Source organism: Protopterus annectens, chromosome 7.part0 (genome assembly GCF_019279795.1).
Source record: "Protopterus annectens isolate FY-2018-M chromosome 7.part0, PAN1.0, whole genome shotgun sequence".
Lineage (NCBI taxonomy): Eukaryota > Metazoa > Chordata > Ceratodontiformes > Protopteridae > Protopterus > Protopterus annectens.
In genome coordinates this window covers 1,918,819,654-1,918,844,496 of record NC_056739.1, presented here as the reverse complement: position 1 = coordinate 1,918,844,496, position 24,843 = coordinate 1,918,819,654, and the positions used below count along the sequence as shown (strand labels likewise).

Below are 24,843 nucleotides of genomic sequence, written 5' to 3'. Positions count from 1 at the left end.
CACTGCTGGACATTTCATGCACCTGCACAGACAAGTAAGGAGGGCAGTGACTATAATACAACCAAAAAAGTTTAAGTTGAACAGCATCTCTCTCAACTGCCCTTGATTTTGCAGAACGTTCTTAATTTTGACTCATTTTCCCCCTTTTCCCCAATAAAATGCTTGATGCAGTAAATCACAGAGGATTACAGTCAGTCAAAAATGGCAGTCATCAGGAGATTCACACTTCTTACTGCTCAGAAGATGCACAGATGCAAAACCTGTTCTATTATATTTTTCTTTAGGTGAATTAAAGTAATAGTTAAAAACTGTCCCTGATTTTGGGTCTTTGTCATCTCCAATTACTTTTGGCCTTATCCCAGATTCTTCAACAAAGTTGTTGAGAGGTGTGTACAGTACTCAAACTTGGGAATGTAAGACTTGTCCAGGCGGTGAACAAAGGAAAATTCCAGCAAAAACTGGTTAGATGACACATTGAAGACTGAAGGACAAGTGGTTCTGGCAGATATCTCTAATTTCTCAGACATCTTTGATAACTGCTGCAGCTCTATAACGCACGAAAAATGACAAAGCAGAAAAGTTTAAAACATCCAGTCAGGCATAACACAATGAAATTACTACATCAACATCCTTGATAAGGAAATCTAAGACATTCCTGAAGAAACTGAAATTCTGACAGCAAAACACATGACATGGAGAGAAGCAAACATTGAAACCTCACAGGCAATTTTGGACGTATCTTTACTGAGAAAACACAAACTGTTGGTCAAGCTTGTGCAATATAGGTCTTTTTAAATAGGACTGTGCATTTGTAAAACAAATAAAACATTCCAAGCTTGTGCTTGGGCCAGCTGTGTAACTCCCACTGACTACAAGATGCACTGAAGCTGCTCCAAGAACTTATATGAGCTGGTCCCAAATGTACAGTGCCCATCATATTATTAACCATTTTAACCATTTCAGTGCATGGCAGTTTCTGGCCACAAAAAACATACAAACTGTAAAAACATTTACTCCGTTATGGATAAGTTTACAATAGACAACCCAAACATTACTCAAAGACAATGCAGGGGAATTCAGGAATGTAAAGATAAGTAATACTGCCGAGAATTTCAAAAACTAAACACAGTAGCTTCCTATTTGAAATGTCAGGACTAGTAACATCAAATGCTGACACACCCAATAAAGACTAAAAATGAAGGAGAAATGAGAATATCAAACATCTCTCTGTTCCTTTAAACTTCTTTTTTGCAGGGCCCCCAGACTTATACCTCAGAAAAAAAGTAATTCAGAGAAATTGCAATATCGGTCTCAGTGTATGCAGGCCTATTTTTTTCAGCCACTCAGGCTCCATATTTTGGGACTTGCTGAGGCTGGTCCCAAGATTTTTAATGTTTACCAAGACAGCAGCTGCCTACAGTTTAAAAATGTAATGTAATGGGCTCTTAAAAACACAGAAACTTTGTTTAATGTAAAACAAAAATCAAGTGATAGCAAAGCTGTCTTAGACTGGACATTTGTACTGAAAAAAATCCATACAAAATGTACAAAGGTTATAGCCACTGTAGACAAAATCCGCTAAAGATACTTGCAATGAGTAAATGGATCCAGCACCATACTTTTGCAGTATATGCCGAGTGCAAGCATTTACTGATTCAAAATACTGCCCATACAAGATTTGCAGAGAACTGCATAAATAATTCTGGCCCACAGATGGAACATACAAAACTGGGGACAAAGTGTACTAAAAAACAAGTAGACTGCATGGAGAAAAATTATCCTGAAGGAGTTAATGGACAACATGGCATTTTTAAACGTGGATGTACATGCATATGTATGAATACCTTTCGAAACTTACACAAGTCACTGCACAAGGACAGGAATACAGATTTATCTGGAAGGCAATGCCCCATTATGGACCATATAAAAAGGCCAGGCATAATCTTTAGAACCAATCCTCTTATATCAGGCAGTGAGAGTGAAACAAAGGCAATGAACAGCAACTGCAAATATAACGCTGAAGTCACAGCAAAAGTGCAGTATCCTGCTACACTGAACCAGCAGGAACACCTTCATCTGAAGTCAGGCCAAACTATCAAGCGTGTATAAAAGTAGCATCGCCACAAACGCACAAATTCTAGGATGTGCAGTAACGTAAATACTGAAACAGGCATGAAGTAGTTATAGCAATCAAAGGAAACCATCTGGCACTGCCCTGGCTCACAGTGTGGGTGACACATTGAGAAATGGACTATATGTTGCATCCACAGCATTTGAGCTTGTTGAGCATGCTCCCACTGTTCAAGTGCACAAGCTGGAGAAGGCAGCATATGGAGGCATGCTTCTTGTGGCATGCTGCAGAACCCAGAGAACTGCCTTGATGGAGTGAAAGCGCCATATGAAAATAGGTAGGCTATTCACAGCACAAGCAAGTTAGCCCACTCCCTACCATTTGACTCTCACCATCGGGAAACAAATGAGTTCCCTAGGCTACCCAGACAGGAAAGAATGGCCAGTTGGTCTCACCTTGGATGGCAAGGCCTGGTTCTTGCCCCACAAAATGAATGAGCTGACTGTGTCTAATTAGGGCAGCTACTGAGCTATGAAAGTGCAAAATAAATGTGGATAAAGATAAGTTAAATCCCCTCGGTTATCAGCCAAACCACGCCTAATGGAATGTTTTATTCTTTCAGTCTGGCATGTAGGATATATCTTGTTATTGTACAGAAAATTTGTGAAGCAAACAAAGTCATGCCAAAACTGAAATCAGGAAAAATGTGCCAAAGTTCACAATCTGCTTCTTTAATACAATCAGTGCTCAGTGATATTTACTTGGAAATCTACTTGATGGAGCATATGAAGACCAGCATTTTGTTACTTTAATGGAAGACCATGGAGAATATTCACCTATGTACTGCAGTCAAAAAGTATTTGCAATGTTTTATAAAAGTACGCCGGTAAAGGGGGGGGTCTATTAAGCAGACAGAACTGATAACACAATGTTTCTTGTGATTCTATTTCTAGAGGTCTGTATGGGTAGCATATGTGGACACACATCACTTTTATTTATTTATTTGCATTTGTTTACTGGGATGGTCCAGCTGGGCCAGAAGTGCCCATTTTCAGTGGAGTCCCACGAAGAAAAGTTCCATATAAGACATTTCACATACAATACAGAATTTACATTAATAAAGACTTTTAGTACATATTATTGGCAGCTTATACAATTGGTAAAAAAAAACAGTACATAAGTAATTATTCTCAAATCAAATATATTATAACTAGCAATAAAGAGTCTATACATGAGAACATTCCATATGAGTAGTTTTCAGCTAGCAAAATGTATATAGGACACTTCATGCAGTGGGTGCAAAGCAGATACAGGAATTAGAGATTAGGTACTTAAACTTTTCACACGTTTAGGAGGTATAATAGCAGACCAACGGGCTATACGAGTCCTGTTGCAGGAATCAGCAAATGTGGTGTACACTGCTGCAGATAGAAGTGGTGGTAATGATATTAAGGTAGGCTGCGAGAGTACCTGAATGTCTTACCTGGTTCAATGGTAGGTCTATTAGGGTTAGGAAGAGAAGGAAGTAGACAGGAGGATCAATGGTAGGACAATGAGGGTTAGTAGAAGAGGGAAGTGGACAGGATGTAGAGGCAGAGTAAGTAAAAAGACAGGTAGATGTGAAAGGAGGCTGTCAGAGTAGTAGAGTGGGGGTGGGAATAGTTATTTAGTTACACTTAAGTGTTCGTTATTGGATACAAGTACTTTAAAACTGTTTCAGGGAAGAGACTGGATTTGGAGATGAGAAGCATTATGGAGCCAATTCTTCTGATATGTTTCACCACATTCCTGAAGTGAATAACAAATAATCCATTAGCACACTGCTTAATCAATTAGGATCTTAAAAGTTTCTTCAGATGAAAGCACACAATGGAAGAATAGCTTTAAGATTAAAACATTTTTTTTTGCCTAAGTAATTTTTTTTTAACTATATCGTTTGTGTGTGCCTGAGGCTTTAACATGACTCCTGTTGAATATGAAGAAGCGAGTGCGAGAATCTGCAAACCATAAGGCGGCTTAACTGCCTTTCATTGTAAACAGAAATGTATGAGATTATGCTTTATGATGATGTGCTACAAGTGCTTAAGCTTCACAACAAAGGTCCTGCAGTAACTTGGTGACTGCAAGTTGTTCTACCAGCATGACAGACGTGCTGCAAATGCATCAGCACTGTTAAACATGACTCATACTTGCAGGTGGGTTATATCTAGCTAAAGTGGTTAGCAAAAGCAAAGTTTTCTTTTACACCAGAAATAAATTGCTTTTAGTCCTTTTTTCCTCAGCTGTTCAACTCAGCAGAGCCCAAAAAGTACAGCTGTGTACACTTACCATAAATGTAGATGTTCGAGTGTATTCACTGTTGCAGTCATCACACTTGGGTTATCTGCCTGCAGGTAGCCCTCAGTCAGCCCGAATACCAGAGTCTTGGGATTTCTGCATCGGATGCTGTTGCCTCATCCATGACGTCAGGTCGTCAGGGGTGTAAAACATGCAGCCGATGCCATTACATCAGTTTTTCTTGCCCCAGATGTCAGGAGCCCCCAAAACAGGAAGCAATGAAATGGTGTGGAACACCTCCAGTAAAAAGTAAATACCATTTCCATAAGATATGGCCAAAAAAGAGGATAGGTAGAAAGTATAGAAAGACAGGGGGCTGGAGGGAGGGTAACCAGGACTGCAACAGTGAATACACTCGAACATCTACATTTATGGTAAGTGTACACAGCTGTACTATGTTCTTCGTGTTTCACTGCTGCAGTCATCACACTTGAGTTGATTCCCAAAGCTGAGGAAGGGTGGAGGCAGTCAAGAAGTAGTAGGGCTGGCTAGCAGGCCTTGTAAGACTGCTGTGGCAATTCCAGCTCTGGATTTGGAAAAGATAGGTAAGTGGTAATGCCCGGTGAAGGTGTGTACAGAACTCCAGGTTGCAGCTTCCAGGATGTCTCTGGTAGGGACTCCCCTGAGATAAACTGCAGAGGTAGCCCTAGTGGAATGAAGTCTAGTCCCCTGTAGGGTAGGTTTACCATGGTGCTTGTAGCAGAAATGGATGCAGTGTGCTATCCATTTAGAAATGGTTTGTTTGGAAATGGCCTTGCCATCTGCCCCTGTAGCAAAGCTGACCAGCAGCTGGTCAGATTTTCTGAAAGGTTTAGTCCTGTCAAGGTAGAACCTGAGCTGTCTGTGCATGTCCAAGGAGTGCAGGATCCTTTCCCCTTTATTCTGAGGATCAAGAAAAAAGGTTGTCAAATGGATAGATTGGTTTAAAGCCACACTGGATACCACCTTGGGCATAAAAGATGGGTTAGTCCTGAGGGAAACCCTGTCCACATGGAAGACAATGAAGGGTTCCATAGCCATAAGGGCCTGTAACTCAGACACTCTTCTTGCTGAAGTGATGGCTAGCAGTCAGACTGTTTTCCAAGAGAGGAATTTTAACTCTGCTGTAGCAGCAGGCTCAAAAGGGGGAAGCGTGAGCTTCTCTAGTACAAAGTTAAGGTCCCAGGCAGGAGTGGGAGCTCTCCTTGGGGGTCTTAAATTGTTAGCTCCACTCAAGAACTGTTTAATCAGAGGGTGAGAGAAGAGGGGTGGCTCAGTATTGTAATGAGCTGAGATGGCAGAGACATGAATCTTAATTGATGAGAAGGAGAGGCCCTTGTGGAGCAGCTCTGCTAGATAATCTAGGATTTCAGGCAAAGAGGGCATGGCTGTGTCCTTCCCTTGAGACTGGCTCCAAGAACAGGATCTATTCCACTTTTCTGAATAGGATTTCCTAGTACTGGGCTTCCTGGCCTCAAGGATAACATGCAGCACCTGTTTGCTGGGGGTTGCTGGTGAAGTATTCAGGGAATAAACCAGGCTGACAGGTTCAGGGTTTGCAGATGAGGATGCAAAATCTGTCCCTCCTGCTGGGACAGCAGAGAGGGGGTCTGCTGTAAATGCCAGGGTGGCACTGCTGTCAGACTGCATAGGAGTGGGTACCAGTGCTGGCATGGCCAGTCTGGTGCAACAAGGATTGTCCTTGGCCAGTCCTGTTTGATCTTGAGGAGTACCTTTGGAAGGAGGGGCACAAGAGGAAAGGCACAGATTGAGAGGTTTTCCCATGTGAAGGAAAGGGCATCCACTTTCCAAGCTTGGCTGCGGGGAATTTTTGTGCAAAATTTGTTTAGTTGATGGTTTTGTGGGGATGCAAAGAGGTCCACCTCTGGTGTCCCCCACCTGTGTATTAGAAGTTTGAATGAGTTTGGTTCCAGTTTCCACCCGTGTGGGTCCATTAGATTTCTGCTCAAGTCATCTGCCAGTGAATTTTGTTTGCCTGGCAGGAATTGAGCTTGCAGGTGCACTTGGTTGCTTAAGGCTGTGTTCCACAGTGTCATGGCTAACCTGCAGAGTGGGTAAGGACTGAGTTCCCCCCTGCTTATGTACCACATAACTGTGGTGATGTCTGTCTTTATCAGGAGTTGTCCTGGCAGGATAAGGTATTTGAAGGCTGCCAGTGCATTCTGTACAGCTAACATTTCTTTTTGATTGATATGCAGGTGAATTTGTCCTGGGCCCTATTTGCCTTGAATGCATTTGCCTGCCATGTGAGCCCCCCATGCATAGTCTGATGCGTTTGTTGTCAGAGTTTGGACGGCAGGGGGTTGTGAGAAAGGGAGTCCCTTGTTGTGGTTGCAAGCCTCTGCCCGCCAAAGGAACTCTGTCCTTAGGCAAGGAATGATAGAAATCACTGCTTCCAGGTCCTGGGAATGTTGACACCAGAGATTTTTCAAGTACCATTGGAGTTTCCTCATATGCAGTCTTGCATATGGAATCAGTAGAATACATGAGGTCATGAACTCTAGGGCTTGCAGTATTTTTCTTGCAGATAGCTGGGTTTAGGAGGACAGTAGTTTGAAAAAAGTTGTTAAATAAGCCTGTTTTTCTGGAGTGGGGAATGCCATCTGGGAAGTTGTGTTAAAGCTTGCTCCCAGGAATACAATCTTTTGGCTGGGTACCAGATGTGATTTCTTTTTGTTGATGGCATAACCCAAAGAAGATAGGAGTCTCTTTAGAAAGGTCAGGTGCTGAAGCAGCAATTCCCAACTGTCCGCGTGAATCAGGCAATCATCCAAGTATGGGTAAATTTGAATATTTTTCTGCCTGCAGTAAAGCAAGGGCTGGAGCCAGGCACTTTGTAAATACCCTGGGCGCAGTAGATAAGCCAAAAGAAAGTGCAGAGAACTGATAGTGCATAGAGCCTGCCCTGAAACGTAGATATTTCCTGCAAAATTCTCTTATGGGGATGTGCAGATAAGCTTCTTTTAAGTCTACGGTGACTAGCCAGGAGTCCTTGGCTAGCATAGGAATGAGCTGCTGGAGTGTAAGCATTTTGAATTTTGGTACCACCAGGAAGGTGTTTAGGGTTGACAGACCAGAATAGGGCACCAAGTGTTCTCTTTCCTGGGCACCAGGAACAGCCTGGAGTAAAAACCCTGTCCCCTTTGCTCTGTTGGCACAGGTTGAATAGCCCTAATACTGAGAAGAGAAAGTACTTGCTTTTGGGCCTCTGTCCACTAGTTTGGAGGAAGGTCTGGCAATCCGCTTGGGGTTGGCAGAGAGTGGAAATAGAATCTGTATCCTTGGGACACAATGTTTAAGACCCATTAGTCCTGGGTAATATACTCCCAGTTGTTTGCATGCAGGGCGAGTTTTCCTCCTGGTGGTGCAAGTACTTGGGCATGGCTGGTAAGGGTTAAGGACAAATTATTGTGAACTTTCCATAGGGGGTGGCTTACCACTCTCAGTTTTTGTGGAGGGAGCACTCCATTGTTTAGATCTGTGCATACCCTGAGACTGTAATCTTTGTGGTCTGTTGCCTCTGGGTTTGGGCTGAGAAGGTCTGGAAGGGACAGGAAAGGATCAATTTTTTTAAGGCCAATGCCTACTGAATCTAGATGGCTGTACCTGTAAGAAATCTTTAAAAGTTTTCATGGATTTAGGTTTTTCTTCCATCATTTTAAGAACAACTTCTGCTTTCCAGCCAAACAGTCTTGGTTTAATGGAGCATCAAGTAATTTTGCCTTGACATGGTCTGGTAAGATTAGTTCCTTCTGCCAAGCATTCCTTCTCAGAACAGACCCAGTGACAGCAAGCCCTGCAAGATGCTTCTAAGGCATCAAAACCATACTGCAAAGTATGTTTACCAACTTGGTTTGCAGAATGCTTTAAGTCTTTTAAGTCCTTATTTTCTGCACAATCAGGAATAAACAACATTTTTGTTTAATTAGATCAATAATATGCTGCTGGTACTTCAACATGTGAAACTGGCAATTTAAAGCCCTGATGGCAAGAGTTCCAGAGGTATATACCTTTTTACCCCATCTGTCTATAGCCCTAGAATCCCTGTCTGAAGGGGTAGGATTTTTGGCTGTAGAAGCCTCAATACCTTTAGGTCCCTGGGAAATGGTCTCTGGATCCGCAGTGGGATTTTTAAGGAGAAATTTGTGAGAGTCAGGTACTCTGTAGTATCTATCAGGCTTTCTAGGATCAGGTGGTAAAGTATCAGGGGTAAGGCTGGATTCCAAGAACACATCATCTACAACATCTAGGACAGGGGGGATAGCTAGAGGCCTATGCTGAGGCAAGTCTAAAAATTCCATGAGTCTCTTTTTGGACTGTGGGTAGTCCTGGCATTCCCAGCGGAAATGCTCTCTTAGGGTATGCAAGGTTTCACTGAAAGAAAGGTCCTTGGGGGGGGGGGGGGGTTGACTCCTCCGCATCAGAGTCCTCATATGTAGATAAGGGTATGTCCTGGTAATCTCACAGGGGTCAGAGTCATCAGACTCATGATCTGAAGAATCTGAAGGAAAATCAATTCTTTGCCTTTTCAACTCAAACCCTCAGAGGGCTGCTAGACTACCAAAGAACCCATGCATTAGCATGGCTTTAGGCTTTGGCTCAGGTGGAAAATAGTCAAATAATGAAAAATGGGATATATTTTGCATCATAACAAACTTAGGATCAACAGTTCAGTGTAATGGTGAGTGTGGAAGAGAGGTGAAGAAGAGAGTACAGGCAGGATGGAGTGGATGGAGAAGAGTGTCAGGAGTGATTTGTGACAGACAAGTACCATTAAGAGTGAAAGGGAAGGTCTACAAGACGGTAGTGAGACCAGCTACGTTACATGGGTTGGAGACAGTGGCATTGACAAAAAGGCAGGAGTCAGAGCTTGACGTGGCAGAGATGAAGATGTTAAGATTTGCACTGGGTGTGACGAAGATGGACAGGATTAGGAATAAGTACATTAGAGGGTCAGCCCAGGTTGGAAGGTTTGGAGACAAAGCCAGAGAGGCAAGATTACGCTGGTTTAGACATGTGCTGAGGAGGGATGCGGAGTATATTGGGAAAAAGATGCTAAGGATGAAGCTGCCAGGTAACAGGAAAAGAGGAATGCCTAAGATAAGGTTTATGGATGTGATGAGAGAGGACATGCAGGTGGTTGGTGTGACAGAGCAAGATGCAGAGGACAGGAAGAAATGGAAACAGTTGATCTGCTGTGGCGACCCCTAATGGGAGCAGCCGAAAGAACAACAACAACAAATGAGTAGCCGAGATCATTGATGCTTGTGATACAGGTTCATTTAAAACGTGGTGGGAGGTGTTAACAAGCAGATTTATATTTATTTTTGCACTGTCTGGTAGCCTCAGATACCAGTAGAGGAACTGACATCAGTGGTGCAGCGGTTCCATTGCCACCTCACAGCAAGAGGTTTTCCAGTTCGATTCTTGTCTGGGGTGCCTTTTTTGCGGAGTCTACATGTCCTCCCTGTGTTCGTGTGGGTTTCCTCTGGGTGCTTTTGTTTCCTACCATGTTAGAAAAACATGCATCTGGAGTGTTTCTCCTCAGGCCTCCGCTGAAAATTGGCTTAGTTCCAAGTCGACTTTCCTGGTAAATAAATATTAAATAAATAAATAAAATAAAAATAAGCTGACTGCAAGGGAAGACATCAGCAATCACACTGTATACTACCTGAAGGTGAGTACCAAAAAAAACATAAAAGGACATTACAAAAAAGAACACTGCTGTATAATGGCATGTGTGATCCCACCAGTCTGCTGTTATTGCTAATAATGGGCTAATACCATGAAACCTTGTATGAGCCTTACCATAAAGGTCCCTGGAAAGATGAAGACAACCCTCATTTAATCAGCAAGTGCTCCAGGTCACTTCCAAAGAATGAACGTGTGCCTAGAGGACTAGCATGATTAACAAACTTAAAACCCTTAAAAAATAGGGTACATTCTGTAAACAACAGTGCCTGAAGTCTGCTTATAAAATTGTGACCAAAGTTTTTTCTAAGGAATAAAGCCCTGAGTGATTTCTAAGTGACATGATTTAAAACAGCACAGCTAAATGCTGCAGGAGCTAGCCAGGAAGTCTGGGACCTACCAACCTAGACTGGATTATCCACCTCAGTGGAAAGGCCATGGCAAGGTCCACGTGTTGCATGACACCTGCTGGACAGGATCAACAGCATATGGACAGGATCAACACCAGACTTCATAAGGCAGCAGAATCCCACCAAGTAGTGCAGTGCATTTGGGCTGTGTGTGTGAAAGCATACTCCCTATACTACAGTACTTCTGCAGCATACATGTTGTCTGGCCACAGTAGGAGAGGAGTTAAAGCATAACCCTCTTGCCTTCCCTACTGCTAAATGGTCGACAAGACATAGGAACAAAAGAACTGATTGGCTGCTCAGAATGGACGGCAGAAGACCTAGTGAAAAAGCTCTTGTCACTCTTCTGAGCTGTTAATATAGTAAACAAGCTTGAGCATTAAAAAAAAGCCATCTCTGCCCATGGTAGAAGAAATATTCCCAAAAGCACTGCTGTTTTAAACTGTACCTTTTTATAAATTTATACACACACTAAAAAAAAGTGCCAGAATGTTTACTTCATTTTCGGAGTTTGATTCCCACATTCTCCAACTACACAGCATGCAACTATTAAAAAAATTCAAATCAATTAACCATAATAGAACTGCTACAATTTAAGCCACCTACGAACTTCTCGACAAACTACACAGAGTCCACCCTGGAAGAGGCTAATGTGGTGGAGGCAGTTTAAGGACAAGTCAACAAACATTAAAGCATGGAATGGTCTTTCAACATTAGGCCAAGGAGTACTGGACAGTTACTTCCCAAGAAAGTCCTCTACCATTTACAACCAAAAACTCTCTATGCTGGGTCATTACTGATTTACTCCCATCTAAAACTGAAGACATGGTGCTAAAGCAACACCAGCGACCATGTTTAATAGTAAGGACAGAAAACATATTTTCTATCTTCCTTTCAATGATCTTCCTTTACACTAAAGGCAACTAACTTGACCCCTCCTCCAAGAAATACACACATACAGTGATAATACCCCCATCCATAAAAACAAAACTGCTTTGATATGACCCATTACAGAGACTCAATGCACTAACAATCAACCACAATGCTGCATGCCCCTGGATTCTTCTGAATAAATTATTTTGTTGTCAGTTCTTTAAAAATACGGGTCTGACTATTACCTTCACCTCCCAAACATAAATTTATTTCAGTCCCTCCCTCCCTTCAACTGTCACTTATTTCCAGCTAGGTTTTCATTAGTGGACTCAGAAAATTGTGATTAAGAACCCCTTCAAACTTCCAAACTACAGTATAAAGTTAAAATAAAATGTGTACGTATTAGCGAAGTGTTTCGCCGAACGTATACATTTCCGTATGTACCTAATGTCGAAAACAGCTGTTAATTGTCGAAAATGTCGTGAGCACTCCCACCCTTCCCTTAACTCCTTACCTAACTAGCCTAAACTCACATTTATGCAGGGGGGCAAGCCCCCTGCACCCCCCCACACCCCCTAACTTAATACTCCAACTCCGAGATCGCACTACAGTGAGGAAAGGGATGTATTTCCCTAACCGCACTGTACCGCGATCCTCTTACATGAGCGAATGTTATAACTGCGAATGCACAGTCCATTCGCAATAATAACGTTCGCTCACATAACCTGCCGAACTATGAAGTATTCGAACATATGGTGTTCGAATACTTCATAGCCATGCAATTGCACGGCGGCATTTTGATAGTAAACCTATATATATATATATATATATATATATATATATATATATATATATATATATATTCACGTTAGCTGATTTTTATATATACATAAAAAAATTTAAATTTATCCTACATTAAGAAGGTAGTTATAACCTTACCAATATTTACACACTACTAAATATTACAGCTACTGTAAACTTGGATACATTTACCTTTAGTTTACAAGGTGTTTATGTTAACAGTTTTGAGTGGTCGTATATGTGGGGGGGAGGGGACTGGGTTGTTTGTTTAAGTCTGTTTAGTATTACACCAATGTCTGTGCTACCTACTTATTTACACCACATAGGCAGAATCAAATCACTTGCTCGTGCAAATATTTTAAATGTTTTTACTATTGTTCTGATTGTACCTAGTTCCTCCTTTAATTTGTATAACAAAATATTTTTAATAAATGTTAAAAAGAAAGTAAATCAATAAAATTAAAATAGTAATAATAATAATAAACAGTGTAGATTTCCAGTCACTGACTGATGCAAGAGCCTGACATTCTAAAGAAACTCAGCAGGTCCAGCTGTCTGTTGAGAATGTGTTTTAAACAAGAGAAGGAATTACAACAGAGTGCAGCATAAATTCACCTTTTACAACGACGAAAGGAAAATGACTTCTTAGCCTGGAGGATTAGAATTAGTCTCCATCACCTACAATCAATAAAACCTCTTTCCAATCTAATACTGCAAACGGATCATCTCAACAGTGCGTGTGCTCCAAACATGAAGAACTCGCCAGCTAGGCTAGTGTAATCAATGTCAAATGTAACCCATCAATCGAGAATTCAACAGCAAGGCAAGTGTAATCGATGCCAAACATAACCAATCAATCGCTGCTTCTGCTGACTCAAAGACTCATGAATTATGCAGCAGGAGACTAGAGAAGAATCTGAATGAGAACTGCATAGCAGGTACATGGGATAGGACAGTCACTGGTTAGCACCAGAAAGTGTTACAGAAACTATGTCCCACCATTCTCCAAAAAATAAATAAATAAATCCCAAAGTTCGTAACATTTTTGCAGTAAAAAAAGAAAAAAGTTTCATGCCACAACTGAAATAACACAAATTAGATAATGGACAATAGCATTAATGTCTGCAACCCAGAGTCAGGCAAATTATTTGAAATAGTTAAAACTGAGCTGCTGATCAGAAATTCTTCACTAAGGAATGCTCAGCTTCAGAAATTATCTCAGTGACAACCACCAAGTTTAAAATGAAAAGCACATATCCACCATCAATCCTTTTTTAGGGAAAAATTCTCTGCTGTGTTTATTTGCAAACTCACTGAACGTTTAATTGTAACAGCAAGTACTTATTTTTTTCTTACCTGAGCATCCCACCTGCCAAACAGTCTATAAAATGTATGTGTGCGTTGTAATTTAGAATCCAGTGCATACAATTAGATTTTTTTTTTTTTAAACACAACTTTATTTATTTCATATCAAAAGCATACAATTAGATTTTTATGTCAAGAATCTCTATTTTCTTGGGAAAGTCATGCAAAACCACATACAGACATCTAGATTAGACTCACAGCAACAAAACTTCAGCTACTACCAACTACAGACACAACAAAAGTAATTAAGTAGTTTGATATAAAATCATCTAGCAAAGTAAAGTGCCCAACAGTCTAGAGAAAAATCACAATAAAGGCAAGTTATCATACATTGACCTTTAAAATAATATGTGTGTGTGTGTGTGTGTAATTTTCATCATGATACTTGGGTGTATGTGTATATCAAAATCACACACACACACCACATATATGTGCATAATATGCATACATATGTGTGTGCGCATATATATATATATATATATATATATATATATATATATATATATATATATACACACACACACACACACACACACACACACACACACACACACACACACACACACACATATATATATACTTAAAAACTGCCAGTCAACCATATACCGGTCGACCAATTCCATTTCAAGGTTTTCAGTGTAAACCTACACACACACACACAAGGGGAACACCAAAGTGTGCTCATTTTAGAGCAAATCTAAAATGATCGAAAACTGCACAAACTAAAACTAATGTTTTTGCAGGGGGCAAGCTCCCCTGTGCCTCCCAATCCCTCTGCAAATTATATAAACCAAGTTAGAAATCACACAACAGCAGGGTATGGTCAAATTCCCTCTCACCGCTGCAACATAATCCCACACAAAAAGCTGCTGATAAGACCAACATTAACAAGAACGTTCAGTCTTCTAAGCATTCACTTTTTTTTTTTTTTTTTTTTTACATCAATTAAAAGCTTTCACTCGTATGAGTTTTTGCTCATGTTGATTACAACCACATACGTGTGTGCGTGTGTGTGTATGTATATATGTAGGTTTACACTGAAAATCTTGAAACTGAATCGATCGACCGGCATATGGTCGACTTGCAGTTTTCAAGTCAGCAAAATGTCGAACCCAAATTGACTGACTACACTACAGCAAATGGGCAGTAGTCTAATTCGAGCATTTGGGTTCAACATTGTGCAGGGGGATCACGGTTAAGTGAGGAACAGGGAATTAGCCCATTTCCTCACTGAAGTGCGATCTCGGAGTTGGTATATTTAATGTACAGGGAGAGTGCAGGGGGCTAAACAGTAGAATTAACATACCATTGACTGTACAGTTTAACAGCACATTAATGTTTATAACAGGAGGTGAGTGACGTTACCTCCTGCTATGTCGAATACATTGAACCATGTTTGTCGATGTATTCAATTTTGGTTTGGTTTACTTTTCAGCATTCCGAATTCCACATTTAGAGTTGACATTTTAAACAGTCGATCGAAGCAGATTTGAATTGCCAATAGTAAACTATATATATATATATATATATATATATATATATATATATATATATATATATTCTATAATATATAGACGTAAGTTCAAAATCTCGAACACTCATATGAGCGGAAATGCAGGAAATCGAAATAGCTATTGTGGGGGGAATGTGCCCCCACACCCCTGCTAAATATATATTCCAACTCCGAGATCGTACTACAGTGAGGAAAGGGGAAATTTTCCTGTACTGCGATCTCACAATAGCGATTACAAAAAAATGGCATTTTCAACTTCTAAGCTGTTCGAGATTTTGATTTTTTGTCGATCTAATAGGGACCCAATACATACACACATATATATATATATATACACACACACACACACATACATATATATATATATATATATATATATATATATATATACATATAGATAGATATAGATATATATATATATATATATATATATATACAAACACAAACATTTATAAAAACATGGGATAAAACAAGCCTATGTTATTTTCACCATCACACAAGCAAATATAAATACAATAACAATACGTAATGCATTTTGAAATGGATTTCTGCTCAAGAGTGACAAAACTAATACCAAAGAGGAAGTTAAATTTACTTTACTATAAACCTCATGTTGGAAATGACGAAAGAACAATCACAGTTGCTGACAGAGTTGGACTATAAAACCTGTAACAACATTCACAGCAGTTGAGCTAAAGAAAAATGTAGTCTTTTCTGTTCTAGCCAGTTGTTCAAAACTTATAAAAAAGGCATACTAGGGACAAGACATAGATTTGCGAACAGCACTTGCTGTACCCACGGCTTCAGACCTTTCAAACATGTCATAAAAATGTAAATCCCATCAAAATACAGTGTTTTGACCATAATATGCTTAGAATTAAAATGTAAATAAAACGTAACTTAACATACAGCTCACATCCATACAACTGCAGTAGTTGCAGATGCCACTTATTTTTAAGTTAGACTACTACCCTCATTCAGCAGCAACAGTAACTTCTGACAATAGAAAATAGCTGGTCTGTGTGACAACCATATCCTACACACAGAAAGCACTGGCCAGGAATGTGGAGTGTTGCCAGCAATGTGTGACACACCATGCAATAAGCTAAAGCATTCTACTAAGAATGTTGCAAAACTTAAAATTTAATATTCAGTGTGTACAGCTGTACAGAACTTTATATTCTATAGCATCTCTGTTGAAGATCTGTTGTTATACTTTCGGTCTGCGCTAATGTAAAATAATGCATTACTTTATATAATGTATTGCCTAGCTTGTGGCTGGCCATAAAGGGCCTTTTGGCCAGCCCACCCACCATCTGTTAAATCAATGTGTTTTGCTCCTTATGCAAATCACTAGGTTTGACTATCCAATGATCTAATTGTAACCTCACTGTAACCTCACAAAATATTTTCACTTACGTAAACCGCCTATGCATTTAGAAACTATGACAGTTCTAACTTGGCTCTATAAACCTTTGCAAACAGCAAGAACTAAAGCATTCTGCAGTGTGACAGGTCCCATTCACTCCCCACATGAGGGCAGCACCCCCACATCCCTGCATCTCTAAATATATTAACTGAGATTTCATACAATCTTTGGGGTTAAAAACGTTTCCTTACTCCACAAAGTTCTGCAGTACAGAAACACTCATGCAGTACAGTCTGACTAAATGAGGTTTTTTGAAACATATTTGCCAAATTTCATTCCAAATATAGCTCAAGTCAACTCATGTATCGAGGTTCAAGCAACTTGCAGGTAATTGTGCACCCTTACGTATCACCTGACTTTACTTTGCATATGTACTTTAAAATAATATTCTCACTGATGAATCAGAGTGAAAAAAATCTCCATATGAGATATGTACAGGAAGAGGAAATTACACCAGACTTGGCACCTATGTCCCTTATTAAATGCCTGCCCCCCAGTGCCCTAAGTGGATACAGAACATCAGTATTCCTTCAGGAAAACTTGGCTAGGCTAAGAAAGGCCCCCTGGGTTGTTAGCCTAGTAACAATCTATGAATCTATGCAAGACTCATAAATCCAAGATCAACAACTCTAAAAAACAAAGTCTGACATCACTTAAATGCAACAAATGTCAAAATGCATGGCAAAAGATTTCAAGTGCTTTTGAAGGAAAGCTTCACCCCCACCCCTGTTATTTCAATATACTAACTCCAAGGTCACTGTACTTCAGAATACGGAGATAACTCCAAGACAACGTAATTACAGAGTTAGTATGCATTCATTCACAACCCCCTTTCCAGTTTTTCACATGGTGTCGGGTTGTCTCTTCAACAGTGACAATCATTTAGAGCCAAGGTTCACATTACAGAGTTACTACATATGCATCCTACTCACACACAGTTTTGGTGTTATTTGTTTCATAAATAAAACGTCTTGCAATATTAAAGGGGACCCCAAACAAAAAAAAAATCTCTCTCACTGTTCAAGCCTAGCCATGTTAATGCCAAGTTGCCTCAATTGTCTTTGGTTAGGTATACATAATTCGCAAAGCAAGTTTATGATCAACACAGACTACACCTGTCCATGAGGGACATGGGTGCCACCCCCCCGGGGTGAGTTTGCTGTCGCCATCCATTTGTTCAAGCTGCGCCTGAATAGGGTCAGTGAGGAACACTGCTTCACATGAATTGGAAATTTATTTTAGAGTAGCAGTAAGCTCTGGGAGATCTATCTATCACTCTCTCCAGCATGTTCTGTTAATGTCACAGGCTAGGTTAAGATCCCTAGAGTGCATGACTCTTGTGACATTTGACTTGCAGATGTGCAGCATTTCCACCAGGACAGGGTCAGAGATAGCCCTGTAGGCCAGGCACAAGTCATCTCTCAGCAGCCTATACAATACAGAGTACAGTGGCAGGGCTTTCAATCTATCCACATAAGTCATGGTTTGGAGGTCCTGTATTTTCTTGGTGAGAAACCTCTGTGGCTTCTCCAGCTGCTGCAGGTGTCTGGTAAGGTACATTCAGAAAGAAGCACTGTACTCTATTAATCTATTAATAGTCTGATGAGGGTGAAGTACAGTGGAGTTGTAACATCCTTAGACTTGGATGTGATGCCCTTACTTATGAGATGTGCAATGTAGAAGGCTTTCCTTACCACTGTGGAAAGTTGGTGGCCGAAGTTCAGATTGCTACCTACTTGTGTTCTCATATCTCACACCACTGTATTTGAACTTGGGAGGGTGATGTCAATATTGTAATTAGCAGGGAATTTCACTTTGCCAAAGGGGATAATAATGCACTTTTTTGATTTAGTTTCGACAATGGCTTTGGCACCAGTCATTTGTCTGTGTTAGCCCCTCCTGTAATATGTTACCATCATTGAAGTTAATCCCCAGCTAGGAGAGTTTCTCAATGATACCCAAGTAGGGGATTGTGTCAAAAGCCTTGTCTAGGTCAAGAGAGGCAGTAATGCACAGTCTTATCTTCATCCAGGACTATCATAAAGCTAAATACAGAATTAATGCTCACTTGCCACACACACTACATTACTGGTCCACTGAAACTTCTTTTAAACAAAAGTACTCTACAACTCAAGACTCTTCTCAGCAGCAATAGAAACATACAACAATAATCTTTTCCATTTTAGGCTGGGGAAGTGGGTTTTGAAACCCTGTCCACATTCTTTAGACCTAATAGCTGTCAATACATTTAAACAGTGATACTGACTAATGGCTCGTGAGTGTGAAAACATTTAGCAATGGGTTCTGTTTTTGTATACGAGTAGGGCGGGTAAGACCGTCCGACCCATTCTATATGCTCATAAAACACACAGTCAATGGGTGTTCAACATCATTTTCAGCCTTGTGGTCTTCAGAAAACTACAACTGAACTCTTATCTCGATAATGAACAACCCGGGGAATAAAGCCATGAGAAACAGCTTCTACCTTACTAGAAATGGAAAAGTTTACTTTAAAAAAAACAAGTTTCATTTCAAGTATTACTTTGGCAAACTTCTAACCGTCAAAATTCTACGAGACAACAGACACATGCTTTTGACTTAAACACTATTCTTTCTCAAAGACTGTTTTGCTTGAAAATCACTTTGGAAACTGCAGCCAGAACACTGAACTTTAAAATCCATTTAAACAAAGCACTCATATCTAATGTGGTTTCCCCTTCAGAATCATTTTGTGCTTCCAAGGGAATCATTTTTCTTTTACTGGATGTATTTTGCTTTGTTTTAAGGGGACTGACTATCATAAAACTGCTCGAATATGTCCAAAATACCTTAAAACAATAATTTTTCAGTCTCAATGTTCCCTGAAAATGCAGAGTTAACAGGAAAACACGACTACACTGCAGGAAATAATGATGACAAATGACATTAATAGAAGTCTGCTTGCTACACGGTAAAAACTCAACTAATAACCTCTATGACAGATTATTATTACAGTCACAACCGGATTTTGGACAAGTAGAAATAATAAAACTCATTCTGACAACTCACGCTTCTTACCTACAGCATGCACCAGCAAGAAAAAGTTAGAAAGTATAACCATAAACACAACTGAAACACTAGCAGTTTGACAAGACCACACACAGCAAGCAACTGCACAACAAAATCCACCTAAATGCATGAATGACTAGGTACTCTCTGAAAAAGTGGAATACAGAGTCAGTCCTGCTGAAACTGTAATGCTGTCAGAAACAACACTTTCTAAAATGCACACACAAAACCTGTTATTCTTACCTGCACTATGGATAAATAAACCATACTGTAAAAATACTTCTGGACGGAAGAGGAGGAGAAATGTCATTACAGGCATCAAAGCCACTGCCAGTTATGTGAAAACTGTCACTCTCCTCCAAAGGGTGGGGTTATACATGAATACATTATATAAGCAGCCCATCACTAACCCTTGCATCGCATTACTTACTGTTACTTTCATTTTACTTGTCACTCGCTCATCATGTTAGTCCTACTATGCTTGCAGACGGTCTTCAGGGGAGACCAGGGGTGCCATTTCCCTACTGGAGGAAATTTTCCCAGTGCATCTGGGAACTTCCCCTTACTCTTTTTGATGGGTACTGCTGGATCTTTTACATCTACCTGAGCTACTCCCAACTCAAGCAGGTAGGACCTCAGTTTAACGTCTCAACCGAAAGATGGCACACTCATTTGCAGCACCCATATGCTGCACTACAGGAGTGGGAAGAGAGCCCAAAGCCTTTTGGTCTTCCAACATCAAATGTGTGTGTGTGCGCACTCACCACCTGTTGTGTCACCTCCTATGCCAGCTGACATTACTGCTAAGGGAATGAAAATATGGATAGCACAGTCTGGTCACAGGATGTGCTGTATATAACTCGACCACATACTTTAAAGATGAGAGACAAACATTCACTATTGCTATGGTAAGCAGCGCACGCAATTGTCTGGCTGGCAACAAAGAATTAGCTCTGCCTACCATCAAAGACCAGCTGTCTGGGGTGAGCTTGGCCAACACAAATGGTTTGCTTTTTCAGATGGGGGAAACCTCAACCTTGATGTTTTCACATAGCAAACAAAGCCTTCCAAATAACAGACTACAAAGAAGATAAACACTGGCCCCTTCCTTTCGTCCCAAGATAAGCAAATAACTACTTTGCAGGAGAAGAAAAACAGACAAATTTCAAGGGCAAATGTAATGAGCCCCAAGGAATTACTTGGAGGAAGGGTCCTTAACATGCGAGTCAGAAAGAGAGAAAGATATGACTTTTTTTAAAGACTTGACAACCTTGACATTAATAAGCTAAAAGACTTAGTAACGGCAAAGGATATAAGATTGAGAAGGGCCACCTCTGGCTAGCACCTGAGGACAAACTTGCACATCCTCCCATGTAGGGAACAGAATAACAGCATGAACTATGCACTCAACTGTCAAGACTGTGGCAATAGCCAATACCGCAATTGGAAGATATGCACTAGGACAAGTGAAAGTGGGTGATAGAATGGCATAAGGACTCGTGCAGCTGTCACACAAAAGGAAATTTAAACATCACTAACAGACAGAAAAATCTGGTAATCCGGCAGTTACTGAACCACCTAACCCTGCTTTAGTGACAGTGCATGAGACGAAAGGGATGGGAGGTGCCTGAGCAAGGGAGCTCGAGGTCTGCAAAAGAGCAGCATACGTGGGCACTGCAAATAAGCACCCATGCATTTTATCTAACTCAGAAAGCCTATTTAAGTTAGATGAGTCCTTTCTTCAATATGTTCTTAGACGTACATTCTATCACTGACACAAAGTGACCTCTGAATGAATGCATTTCATGGTAAACATTCCTTAATTAAAACACTGCATTTTAAAACTACTATCAAAATCACTGAAAGCAGAAAACAAGGAAGATGCAGTAATTCATTTTTAGATCAAAGATGTTAAAAGCTTGGCAACATGTTAAGAGAGGCAAATACTGAAACACTTTTCAGAAATACACGAGTAACTACATAGGGAATTAGTTTATTAAATAAATGAAGTAACTGGCTTACAGTGCTTTGCACTAACAATAAGCCCCATTACCTTAAAATGTGCACAGTAGCTACTTCCTAGTAGTGTATGGGGGTTGGCATGATGGGTAAGGTATTTACCTCACAGACAAGACGTACAGGGTTTGATTCTCACCGAGGGAAATTGGCTAGGCTTTAAATGGCCCACAACGGTAGCTAGCCTAGTACCTATCTATGAACCTACCTTTGAGATAAAGATGCAGCAAGGTCTGGGAGGCCTCAAATGGTGTCAGCTCCTGACATTGTTGACCATATCCATGACCTGAATTTGGCAGATTGGTGAATATCAGCTCAAACAATTGCTGAGACACTACAGATATCCAGGGAACATGTTGGGTTTATAATCCATGAGCAGCTGGGTATGCAGAAGCTGTCAGCCAAGTGGGTGCCTAAATGTTTGAATGCAGACAAGACAAAAATGTCAAGTGGACACTTCCAAGTTGATTTTGGAGCATTTTTGTTGAGCTGGTGCCAACTTTATGGAATGACTAGTTACAGTTGATGAAACATGGCTACACCACTATGATCCGGAGACAAAACAACAGTCCATGGAATGGCAGCACTCGGGTTCATCAAGGCCAAAGAAGTTCAACACTCGAAAATCAGCAGGAAAGGTCATGGCAACAGTGTTTTGGGATCAGCAAGGTGTTGTAATGACCATCTTCTAAGGGGCCAAACAGTTAAGGCAGAATACTACTGTAACTTGCTGTGCCAAGTAAAGGAGGCATTAAAAGAAAAAAGGAGAGGGAAGCTGCGGAAAGAAGTTCTCTTTTTGCAAGACAATGCACTTGTTCAAAAGGCTAGCAAAACGATGGATGTTTTGGAAACACTGGGGTTTCAGTGCATAGATCATCCTGCCTACTCACCAGATCTTGCTCCATCTATTTCCCATTTCCAAACTATAAAAAGTGTTGGAAAGGGCAGCAATTTGAGTGATTTGGATGCGATTGCAGCACCGCAGCAGTGGTTCAGTGACCAGAATTTTTGGCAGGGTTACAGAAACTTCAAACACATGCCAAGTGTGTTGAACTGTGGGGTGAACATATTGAATAACTTATAAGTTTCGTGTCTCCATGTCATTCGGTCGGGCTTAGAACTTTTCAGCAACACCCTCGTGGGATTTTTGCTTGGAAATGTTTATAGGGGGTATTTATATACCTCAAGTAGACTCCAGAGAATCTTTCCTCAGGTAGACCACAAATGTTGGAGATGTGATGGTGAAGAAAGAGGTAACTGGGAAAATATTTTCTGGAAATGTAATGAGTTGTAAGACTTTAAAGATTCCCTGCAAACTGCTCTTCAGAGATGCTGGGTGAGCACGTTTATGTTATCTAGGGAAAGAGAAATGATTTTTCTAAGCTATGATACAGAATCAGAATTGACTAGACATAGCAAGGCCTTGCTGAGTCTAATTATTGCGGCTGCCAAAAAGCTATTACTAGAAAATGGAAATCAAACCCTAAACCAACTGTTTCAGAAGTAGTGAATACATTAACAGGGATAAAACAACTGGAATTGGGATCTTTAGAAAAGGGTAGGAGCAAATTACACAGGAAAAACTGGGAAGTGAGGGAACAATACATACAGGGGAGGAATGAGGTTTAAAAGAAGGCAGGATTTGAATGTTAATGTTTCACTGACAATGACTGGGTAAATTATAAGTGATATACAATGTTTGCAACTAAGATTATGTCAATATGGTTTGTGATATATAATACTTGCAATGAAGATTATGTCAACGTGGTGTGTTTTCATTTATATAAATGTATTATTGGCTATGTCATAAGTGAAAATTTAATAAACATATCTCTTGTTAAAAAAAAATCAGCCTTCATTAAGGTGCGAAAGGGGCTTTATGAGGGAGCCACAGAGAGTGCATTTATACTACTTGCTGGGACTCCTACATTAAAGCTTATGGTTTAGTATGCATAATCCTGTTCATGTGGGCCAGGAATGGCAATTTAACTGTCATCCATCCACAATCCCTTTTCCCATTTTTGTACATGGGTTCAGGGTGTCACCAACAGTGACAATCTATAGCCAAGGATCACACCCTCTAGATGGCTAGCCGTGCCGCAGCTTTTCTTCCATACCACAAACTCGGATGTACATTCACAAATATGGCCAGTTTTGAGTGTCCAATCTACATATAGCATATCTTTGGAATGTTGGAGGAAACAGGAACACTCAGAGGAAACCCATACGAACACAGGAAATGCAGACTCCACACAGAAGGCACCTCAGTAGAAAACTGAACCATAGAGCCTCTTGTTGTGAGGTGACAATGCTACCTGCTACTCCATGTAGTACCACAACAATAAGAAACCACTTTATGAAAAATGGCTGTGTGCATGCTTCCATAAAGAAGGTTTCCAGCTGCAAGTCTTAGAGGCACTATCTCATTGTTAAAAAGCAAATTGTGTACAAATAATTGCTTTATTAAATTCTGATTTTTTTCTTGTTGACAAGTTAAATTTTCATCATGTAATAATGACCAAATTATGAGCCATGTGAACCTATCTCAGGTTCAGACTGGAAAAGAAAAAGTACAAATCAAAAGACATATGCAGAATGCATCTAAGGAAAAAAAGCAAACAAACTAGAACAGGTGAGATTACTGCTGCTTGCAGTAAAGACAATGAAATAAACATTAATTGTCTATCATATATTAAGCGATATTTTATTTTTAACTCAACTGTGGACTATCTACTATTTTCTATTTTATTTTTTTGTAGTACACATATTTGACAGTTCGATTTTTATTAATGAACTAGGTGCCTAACATTTTAAGGAGTGAACTTCACACCCTCCACACTGCAAAGTTTCTTCTAGGTTAGTTTCTGTAATGCCGCGGTTGTATGGCGGTAGCGTTGTTATCTCACAGCAAGAGGTTCTCCCGTTCAATTCTCTGCGTGGCTTGGGAGTGTCTTCTGTGTAGAGTCTGTATGTCCTCCCCGCGGTTGGGTAGCATTTGAAAGACATGCATGCATAAATGGGCGTCCCTTCGTTGAAGGTTGGGCGTCGAGCTGGCACCTCGGCATTTCGTAAAAATCTACTGCCAATCATTAGCGGACTGGAGTTCCGCTGTGGTGACCCCTTACTGGGAAAAAGCCGAAAAGACAACAACATTTACAAACAACTGGGCTGTGTGTCCAATCTAGAACACTTAAGTACAGTTCAGTACTCCCCTACTCCCCAGAATTACTACTCAAAATGCTCGGTAAAACATGTCTAATGACTCAGCCATTTAAATCCAAACTGATTT

General features: G+C 40.4%; 1 protein-coding gene across 1 annotated transcript in view; it reads right to left on the bottom strand.

The window, feature by feature from the left end:
* The window catches only part of LOC122807260 (plexin-A1-like), a 2,134,283-nt gene that overhangs the window by 497,820 nt on the left and 1,611,620 nt on the right, over window positions 1–24,843 (bottom strand). The window lies entirely within an intron of this gene.